The sequence below is a fragment of the Osmerus mordax genome, chromosome 15 (genome assembly GCF_038355195.1).
Source record: "Osmerus mordax isolate fOsmMor3 chromosome 15, fOsmMor3.pri, whole genome shotgun sequence".
NCBI classification, from domain to species: domain Eukaryota; kingdom Metazoa; phylum Chordata; class Actinopteri; order Osmeriformes; family Osmeridae; genus Osmerus; species Osmerus mordax.
Window position 1 is genome coordinate 879,784 of NC_090064.1, and position 10,257 is coordinate 890,040.

Below are 10,257 nucleotides of genomic sequence, written 5' to 3' on the forward strand. Positions count from 1 at the left end.
GTGACCCACCGCAGTGTCTGCGTTGTCAATTACGGTGGTCGAATTAGGGCACCGTCATTGGGCTCTCTCAACTTGACGAGGTTGGATCCACGCCTCCAACATCTCCGATACGCCTCCGACATCTCCCCTGAGTCTAATGACGCCTTTATGATTCGACGATCCGCGATCCCTTTTTGGCGGTAGAATCGGAGAGGCGTCAGCGAACCCGCAGCCGGACCTCTCTGCCAACCCCATGGCCTAGAGGGATCGCAGGTCTTGGAATGAGACAGGTGACATTGACCTAAATTAGACTGATAAGGTTGTGTGTTGAAATCATGATAAGTTTGATTACGTCTGGCGTCAGCCAACCCTCAGCCCGACCGCTCTGCCAACCCCACGGCCGAGAGGGATCGCTGGCCTTCGAATTAGACCAGGCGTCGTTGGACTAAATCAAATTGATAAGGTTGGAACGACGGGAGACAAATCAAATCGATGCGCATCAAACACCTCGTCTTATCAACTTTATTTAGTCCAAACACGGCCTTTACGATTCGACGATCCGACGGTCAGCGAATCCGCAGCCGGACTGCTCGGCCAACCCCATGGCCGAGAGTGCGCTTCAGTGCGCTGCAAGTTCTACAGCAGATGTTTGCCAATATCGAGCAAAGTAAGTCTGAAGAGGAGGCCGAGGATGTGTCAGAAAAAGAAGAGGGGGAAGAGTACGCGAAGCATGTGGCAGAAGAGGAAGAAGACGGGCAAGAGTACGCGGAGCATGTGTCAGAAGAGGAAGAAGAAGACGGGCAAGAGTACAACGCAGTCAACGATGACGAGGCCGCCGCCGACCAAGCCCCTCTAATCGACAGAGATACTTTCGTGTCGAAAAACAGCAAAATGGTATTGGGTTGCGTATCGGAGGAATCCGAGGCTGCTGTCGCAACATGACAGCACGGAGAGGACCCCCAGAGGACACACAGCTTACGCTGTTTCCCACGCTCACAGCATCGTCTCCACGTTTTTACTCTTTGTCACGCCACAAATCAAAAGAGTAATCTTGGACGTGACAAATCGGGAAGGCTATCTGAAACACGGAGAGGAGTGGAAAGCCATGGACGCCACTGACCTATGTGCCTACATAGGGCTGCTAATCCTGGCAAGGGTGTAGAAGTCCAGAGGCAAAGCGGCCGCCAGTCTATGGGACGCGCAAAGCGGCAGAGCAATTTTCCACGCTACCATGCAGCCGAAACTCTTCTACACCTATTCGACGTTGATACGATTTGTCGATCGTGGGACACGAGCGGCGAGACGCGCGACGGACAAGTTGGCGGCGATAAGAAAGGTCTGGGATATGTGGGTAGAGAGATTACCACGCCTCTACGACCCAGGGCCCGAAGTGACCGTGGATGAACAATTGCTCGCGTTCAGAGGACGGTGTCCTTTCAAGCAGTACATGCCAAGCAAACCGGCGAAATACGACATTGTCGTGGGTAGTGTGCAATGCTAAATCAAGCTACGCTTGGAAGATGCAAGTCTAAACCGGGAAGCCAATGGACGGAGTCCCGGAGAAGAACCAGTGGATGCGCGTCATGCTTGACATGACAGAGGGCCTGAAGGATCGCAATGTCACGTATGACAATTTCTTCAACTCTTACGAACTCGTAAGAGAGCTGATGACGACGAGAAACATGACCATGGTTGACACGGTGCGAAAGAACAGGACCGAGCTCCCGTCCGAGCTGCTAGTGACGAAGAGGCGACGGGTGCTGTCGTCGCTGTTCGCCTTTACTCCCACCACCACTCTAGTTTCCTACCTCGCGAAGAAAAATAAGACCGTTTTACTCATGGGCACACGCCACACAGACGCTGAAATCAGTGACAGAAACGATGGCAACCCGACCATCGTCCTAGACTACAACCGCAACAAAGGAGGTGTCGACAATCTGGATTAGGTCATCACGGCCTACAGCTGTAAAAGAAAGACGGCCCGCTGGCCCCTCGTCATCTTCAGCAACATTGTTGACGTCTCCTCCTACAACGCCTTTGTGTATGGAGAGAGGTCAACCCCAACTGGATGCCGCGTAAGCGCAACAAGAGGCGGTTTTTCCTCAAGCAGCTCGGAAGGGCCCTCGTGACCCCGCTGATCAAAAGAAGATGATGTCTGCTCCGCACGGAAGCTGCTGCTGCAGTTGTGAAAGATCTTCGGATGGCCAGCAATCGCGATCCACCTCCTCAACGGCAACCCGAAGAAGATGGCGCCACAGCCGCCGCCGCCTCCTCATCGGCAGGACCGACCTCACCGGTCCCCGCCAGTAAGAGGAAGAGATGTCAAGGCCGAATCCCAATACTATCCCTTACCCCTACCCCTTACCCCTAGCCCTTGGCACTCAAAACTGAAGGGTAAGGGCTACATATCCCTAAGAAATGGGACGCCACTTGGTTACGGGTACGTCATCTAGCACGTATCGATATCTCCAAAGCAAGTAGTGTTATGCACTGATATCAAACAAAATTCGCTGCTAATGGAGTTTACTTAAAACTGTAGACATGCTAGTCAGAGATATGCGGGACTGTTGTGCAAATCAGCACTGTAACATTAGAGTAGCAAACTAGCGATTTTTTGAAACGTTTCAATTAGGAAAATGGTTGCAAATATATATGTACAGGACTGTGTATAGCACAAAACAAGACTGTCATCATTTTTTTATCAATTAATTAAGCCGAAAATATTACATTTATCGGACTCTCTGGATGATCTGGCCGCCATTATTGCCGGTCGTGCAGTATTCACATAGCCCTAGGTTTCAAGTAAGCTCCCGATCTTGGTTTTAAGGGGTGTATACCCCTTCGCCTTATCCCTACTATGAAGCACGGAGACAGACTCCAAGAGAGAAGGTACGCCAAAGGGTTTTAATAGCACCTTTTGGTACAAAACAAAAAAACATTAACAAAAACTGAGTTACGCCGGCGTGTTTCTTGTTCTCCCAGGGTCTCTTCCTTCAGCCCTCCTGGGTCATGTGGTTGGTCTCGTTTCTCCTACTGCGAGTCTGTGTAGCACAAAACCATGTCAACCCCCATATTGCCCCTGTTTGTCACCTTTTGTACTCACCAGGCGTGAGGTAGATGAGGAACAGGTGTGCCTCGTTGAGGCTTTGCTCCTGTAACGAGGCCAACGGGCTGCCAGGCCTATGGCTGACAAGGCCCTCTTGTCACACTACCCCTAGCTCAAAAAGAGTATTGGGACACCACTAGCTCTCACGTGAACGCGCAAAAGTAAGGGCTAGGGGGAAGGGGTAAGGGGGAGTATTGGGATTCAGCCCAAGTCTGCCCGGTGAAGAAGGACCGTAAAACGTTCACCGTTTGTCGTAGGGTGTGAGAGGCATGTCTGCAAATCTTGTTCCCATGTGTACTGCCCCACATGCCCCACCGAGCTGGGCTTCGGCCAAGGAGAGGTTCCCGTCGACCCTGGACGACCGGCGGGGGTATGTGCAGAAGACTGAACAACCTAGTCGAGTGCAGAAGAGGGCTTTGCTCAAGTCACACAGTGCTGCTACCACCACATGCATGGGATGTATAGACGATTTATCAGGACGGCGGGCGGGAGGGTTATCCCTAGTGCTGTCTGCGGGTCGTTGTGAAGCACGGTGTCATGCATGGTGTGACAACTTTTCATGATACAAAAAATAAAGTGAAAATTTCATTTTATTCCTTGTATTGTCTGCCTAGTCTATCACGCCACTCTCATGCCATTTCGGGTTCGTGGTGAGTCAATGTGACGTTGTGACAACTTTTTCATAATAAAAAAATTAAGTGAAACTTTTTATTTCTTTCCTTCCTTGTCTGCCTAGCCTATTAGGCCACTCTCGCGCTGTATCCTAGTCGTTGTGACTAACCATACCATGGCCCCGTTCGTCGTAAGGGTTGAAGCTAAGTTAATCAATTGTCCCTTTAGCCCATTAACATTAGCGAGATGAGTGAGAACAGCAAATATCAGTTTGTCAATGGCTGATCCGCATCCAAATCATGTGGTTAATTTCAATCAGGCTAAACTTATCAGGGAAATTGCACATGCACGTCCTACTTCAAAAGGCAGGAAAGGTCGATCACCAAAACTGTGATTTTCTAACGGTATGATGGCGGAAAAGATGAAAGAGAGAGCGGTGATATGCTATTCTTGCCATCCGAGCAAACTATTATAATGAGTCTCTACGAAGACAATAAGCATATTATCATGGCTAAGTCAAACCGCTGCCAGAGCAAAACAAGCAGCTTTGCAAAAAATTGCCGATAAGCTAAATGCGAAAGTTTTGGGGAAATGTATAGGCTCATCTTAAGTGCCTCATTACCCCAATCAATCAGATCACATTTCTTTAAATGTGCCTGCTGGCAGTAGGCTTAATGGAAATTAATAATCGAATGAGATCTTGCTTGCGAAAATAATGATCTCAACTCTTTCAGAATAAGTAGGCTAGATAAAAACAAGGCCAAAGAGTGTCTAATTGATACGAATTCATAGACACTTATGAGGATATATGTAGGCTACTGTGCTCATATCATGTACTATACAGTTAGGTCCATAAGTATTTGGACATTGACACAATTTTCAGCATTTTGGCTCTGTATACCACCACAATGGATTTGAAATGAAACAATCAAGATGTGCTTTAAGTGCAGACTTTCAGCTTTAATTTCAGGGTATTTACATCCAAATCAGGTGAACGGTGTAGGAATTACAACACATTTTATATGTGGCCCCCCCCTTTTTAAGGGACCAAAAATAATTGGACAAACTAACATAATCATAAATCTAATTGTCACTTTTAATACTTGGTTGCAAATCCTTTGCAGTCAATGACAGCCTGAAATCTGGAACCCATAGACATCACCAGACGCTGGGTTTCGTCCCTGGTGATGCTCTGCCAGGCCTCTACTGCAACTGTCTTCAGTTCCTGCTTGTTCTTGGGGCATTTTCCCTTCAGTTTTGTCTTTAGCAAGTGAAATGCATGCTCAATTGGATTAAGGTCAGGTGATTGACTTGGCCATTGCAGAACATTCCACTTCTTTGCCTTAAAAACTCTTTGGTTGCTTTCGCAGTATGCTTCGGGTCATTGTCCATCTGCACTGTGAAGCGCCGTCCTATGAGTTCTGAAGCATTTGGCTGAATCTGAGCAGATAATATTGCCCGAAACACTTCAGAATCCATCCTACTGCTTTTGTCAGCAGTCACATCATCGATAAATACAAGGGAACCAGTTCCATTGGCAGCCGTACATGCCCATGCCATAACACTACCTCCACCATGCTTCACTGATGAGGTGGTATGCTTTGGATCATGAGCAGTTCCTTCCTTTCTCCATACTCTTCTCTTCCCATCATTCTGGTACAAGTTGATCTTGGTCTCATCTGTCCATAGGATGTTGTTCCAGAACTGTACAGGCTCTTTTAGATGTTTTTTGGCAAACTCTAATCTGGTCTTCCTGTTTTTGAGACTCACCAATGGTTTACATCTTGTGGTGAACCCTCTGTATTTACTCTGGTGAAGTCTTCTCTTAATTGTTGACTTTGACACAGATACGCCTACCTCCTGGAGAGTGTTCTTGATCTGGCCAACTGTTGTGAAGGGGTTTTTCTTCACCAGGGAAAGAATTCTTCTGTCATCCACCACAGGTGTTTTCCGTGGTCTTCCGGGTCTTTTGGTGTTGCTGAGCTCACCAGTGCGTTCTTTCTTTTTAAGAATGTACCAAACAGTTGATTTGGCCACACCTAATGTTTTTGCTATCTCTCTGATAGGTTTGTTTTGATTTTTCAGCCTAACGATGGCTTGCTTCACTGATGGTGACAGCTCTTTGGACTTCATATTGAGAGTTGACAGCAACAGATTCCAAACACAAATACCATACTTGAAATGAACTTTAGACCTTTTATCTGCTCCTTGTCAATGAAATAACGAACTCCCTTTATGAGGGAATAACATACACCTGGCCATGGAACAGCTGAGCAGCCAATTGTCCAATTACTTTTGGTCCCTTAAAAAGGGGGGGGGCACATATAAAATGTATTGTAATTCCTACACCGTTCACCTGATTTGGATGTAAATACCCTGAAATTAAAGCTGAAAGTCTGCACTTACAGCACATTTTGATTGCTTCATTTCAAATCCATTGTGGTGGTATACAGAGCCAAAATGATGAAAATTGTGTCAATGTCCAAATACTTATGGACCTAACTGTATATGTGTATATGCATGCAGGCCTATGTGTAAATCCCTCTTTGATTTCATTGACTGGGACATGGCCAGGGAATATGATGAATTGATTCATCAGCTGGTTAAGCGCCAAGTACACTTTTCTAACAGCAACGCATGCTGCGGCTTTGCCAATGTTTTCTGCATCGCCTATACTGTATAAAAATGTAGCCTATACCTGACGCAAAAAACCTCAAGGCTATGCAGAGTCTGAAGCACAGTTGAAGTTTCAAGTAGCTTTATTGTCAATTTCTTCACATGTCAAGATATAAAAAGGAATCGATATGACGTTTCCCACTCTCCCACAGTGAAACATATAAAAAGCACAGGCACAACAGATAACACAAGACATTTCCTAAAACGTAGCGTTACATATTCACATACAGCAGCATGAGCTCATAATAAAGCATTAAGCTTGCTGCGGTGTGTGATATTTGCAATGTACGGCCCGAGAAGGTCTTGCAAATAAATGAGTCCTTGTCGGCTGAATCGATATCGATCAACAAGAACTCATCCGTGTGAAATAAAGGATCTTGGCGATCGCGAAGAACTGTATTGGTATGGAAAGGTAATCGAACTATAATATAGCTCCTTGGTCAACTGGGTCTCTCAAAAAGGGAGCTGCCATGTTATTTTCCGGGGGTGTGGCTAGCTTATCCAGCTAGACTTACGTAAGCCTGCTCTGGAGCAGGTTAGTGCTAATTGATGTTACTATGGTGATTTATCGAAAGTTGCTTCCACAAACCAAAAAGAGGGGCGTTTTTTATCTTAGCCTGAAAATTTGCTCGCTAAACCGCTTAGCGAGCTACGACGAATACCTCCCTAGTCTGTTACGCCACTCTCGTGCTGACAACCTTTCGTAATACAAAAATAAAAGTGAAACATTATCTGTCAAAATAAAAACAAATCAGATTTGCCCTTACCAGGAAGCGAACCCAGGCCACGGAGGTGACAGCCCTGCAGCCTAGCCACTAGACCACCAGGGAGATGCTTACTCTTTGTGCTGTCTCTGCTTTTTTGTTAGACACTGCATCATCTGCGTTGACAATCACGTCACCCTTGCACTGTCTCCGGTTCCTTGTGACCCACAGCTGTCTTTTGACAACTTTTCATAGTAATAAAATAAAGTTTTTTTATGCCCACGCTGTGGGTCACAATGACCCGGAGACAGCGTGAAGGACAAAGAAATACAGTTCAAGCTGCATAGACAATGAGGAGAGCGTGAGGGTTACGTTTTTGTTTTGATGTCATGATTATTATGAATCACAGACTGTATAAAAGTCTCTTTTTTTACTGTATAAAACAGTCGTTTGTTTTGAATAGACCAATTATTTGTTTGTAAACATTCAAGATGCGCGCGCAGCATGGTGGAAGAAAACCGGGAAAAGGTGTGTCAGGAATATTAATCTATCAAGCATTGCACAGTTGAACAAGTTTAAGAAAGCTTTATTGCTTGCGGCCGGCCCACAAGGAGACAAAAACATCACACGCCATTGTGCTACAAGTTTGTCTGCTAGCATGTTGTGCTAGCTACCTATTTAAACAGAACCGCTCTTGACAGTCATTGGTTAAAACAAAGGCATGCAAATGTCCCATGGCTCTTCTTCATTGGCTCCTTGCATAGACCTGGCGCGCGTGTGTGCGTGGAAACTTACAGAGTTCTCTGACCCTAGGCTTGACCATATGATTCACTCAGCACAGATATGGGAGTCTGTTGGCTGAGCGGTGAGGGAATCGGGCTAGTAATCCGAAGGTTGCCAGTTCGATTCCCGGTCACGCCAACTGACGTTGTGTCCTTGGGCAAGGCACTTCACCCTGCTTGCCTCGGGGGAATGTCCCTGTACCTACTGTAAGTCGCTCTGGATAAGAGCGTCTGCTAAATGACTAAATGTAAATATAAGGTTAACACATTTATTGCACCTCTGGTAAGATAATGGTCAGCCTAGGTCAGTTTGTTTACGTAAGCCTAGTGTTACCCAGAGTTCATGTTGGGAGAGGGCTCTCTACTGACAAGGAATGCTGAACACAGAATCATTCTTATTACAGGATAACAGTTACATCTTTAACTTTTCTAACAAGGTGGCCTTTATAACGGCTAGAGAATTACACAGATTATACAAACAGTTAGATTTAAAAAAAACAAAAAGGTTGAGGAGGACAGCCTTTAAGAGAGAAAGCAATTCCCCATCGATCTGTCACATCAGAATTTTTATTTGGGTCACCAAAGTCTTGAAATTTGAGTGAGAATGTCGCTCGGTAGACCGCATAGTCTTTGGCGGCAGCCATGTCTTCACATCATGTCACAAAGTTCATAATAATTTTTTTACAGTCAATTCTACACCAAAAAAGTCGAGAAGGGCAGCTTTCAAGGGATATGGGAATTCTGCTTTTAGCCAGCTGGTCCGATTATTTTTGTGATTTGTGTAATACTGACAATCTGAGTGATACTGCGTCCCCGTTACACTGTTTTGACGTTAGCCTCAGTCAGACTCGGGTCGCTCACTGGCAGTGTGCACACTGCAATGTTGTATTTCACTCCATTCTACACCAAAAACGTCAGGGAGGACTGCCTTTTGTAGATACGTGCTTATTGAAGATAACCAGCATCTCGGATTTCTTTAACCAAGCCTGTTTCATTCATCATTTGCCTGAGAAAGCGACCTCCATTAGCCAGGCTAGGTTTGCCCGTTTCACTCGTCAAGCTATTTAACAGTCTGGGGGGACAAGTGACTTTTGTGCATGGAAAAGTCAAACGTAAATGTTCTTGTCCAAATGACAAGTGCCTCAAAAAGTTAATGGCAAACCCTGCACTCGACACTCCAAGTGTATATACCCGGGAGAAGTTCGTCTTTTTCCACCGACATGCGCAGTTGAGCCTGCTTGACGTTGTGTGACGTAGGGTGATAAATGGTCTATAGATCGGCGCCTAGTCTCTGACCAAACAAGTGTAGCAGTTTTGTTGCTCACTTCCAGCCAATCAGAGCTGCAGACAGTACTCGTTCATTGCATCCTAGTTTACTCACGTGGATGCAGGTTAGCAGCACACAATGTCGTTCCAATTCGCCATTTATTACTTATTTAAGAAAACACTAAAAGTGGAAAGTACATCGGTCATTCTTGGTAATTCCGACCAATTCAGTCAAGTGACATCCCAGCCTGACCTTGAAGACGATAGCTGGATTGAAATAAAATGTCAGGAGAAAAGAACCAGAGAAGACAGTGGCTGCTAAAGTCCTGCTATTTGGAGGTAAGTTTGGAGTTTACCAATTAATATTACTTCCCCATTTTTTGTTGTTGTTGCAGCAATTAGCTAACGTTAACTGTGTAATTGTGTCATTTTATAGGAAGAAGGTGTCGGTTAAACTTTTTTTACTCCTCCTTTTATATCAGATTTATACAAAAAACTTGTCTCAAAGAAGAATGTATTCCTTCGGGGCAATGATATATGGGCCAAGGACGAAAGCAGGGGTGTGCGCATGCAAAAACAAATGCGGGAGGCCGACGTGGTGGCTAAAAAGCAGGGCCCATTTACGGTGTGCCTGTCCACTCCCCATTGTTCCGAATGTTGTTGCAGTTCCACAAGAGTTCCACTGGGAGTGATCACGGTCGAGTGCAAAATGAATGGGAGTCTATCCATTTACATTTAGTCATTTAGTAGACGCTCTTATCCAGAGGGACTTACAGTAAGTACAGGAACATTCCCCCCGAGGCAAGTAGGGTGAAGTGCTTTGCCCAAGGACACAACATCATTTGGCACAGGGAATCTAACTGGCAACCTTCAGATTACTAGCCTGATTCCCTAACCGCTCAGCCACCTGACTCCCTGGACATCATACATCATAAAAATCTATGGAGCTAAACGGCTAAATTGGTCTCTTTCACCTGATTGTCGTTGAGAAATCTCGGATTTGATTGTAGTTTTTGCATGTTCAACATGGATTACAGGTCGAAAGTTGAATGAACGAGTACTTGTGTCCTTTCGATTTCTTACAGGGTAAGTTGTTGTTGCCCATAACACGCTAGCGTGTTAACGAACGAAT

General features: G+C 45.6%; 1 pseudogene; it reads left to right on the forward strand.

The window, feature by feature from the left end:
- Positions 1-471: 471 nt before the first annotated feature.
- LOC136957946 (piggyBac transposable element-derived protein 4-like) lies at positions 472-2,131 on the forward strand (annotated as a pseudogene).
- The last annotated feature ends 8,126 nt before the right edge of the window (positions 2,132-10,257 follow it).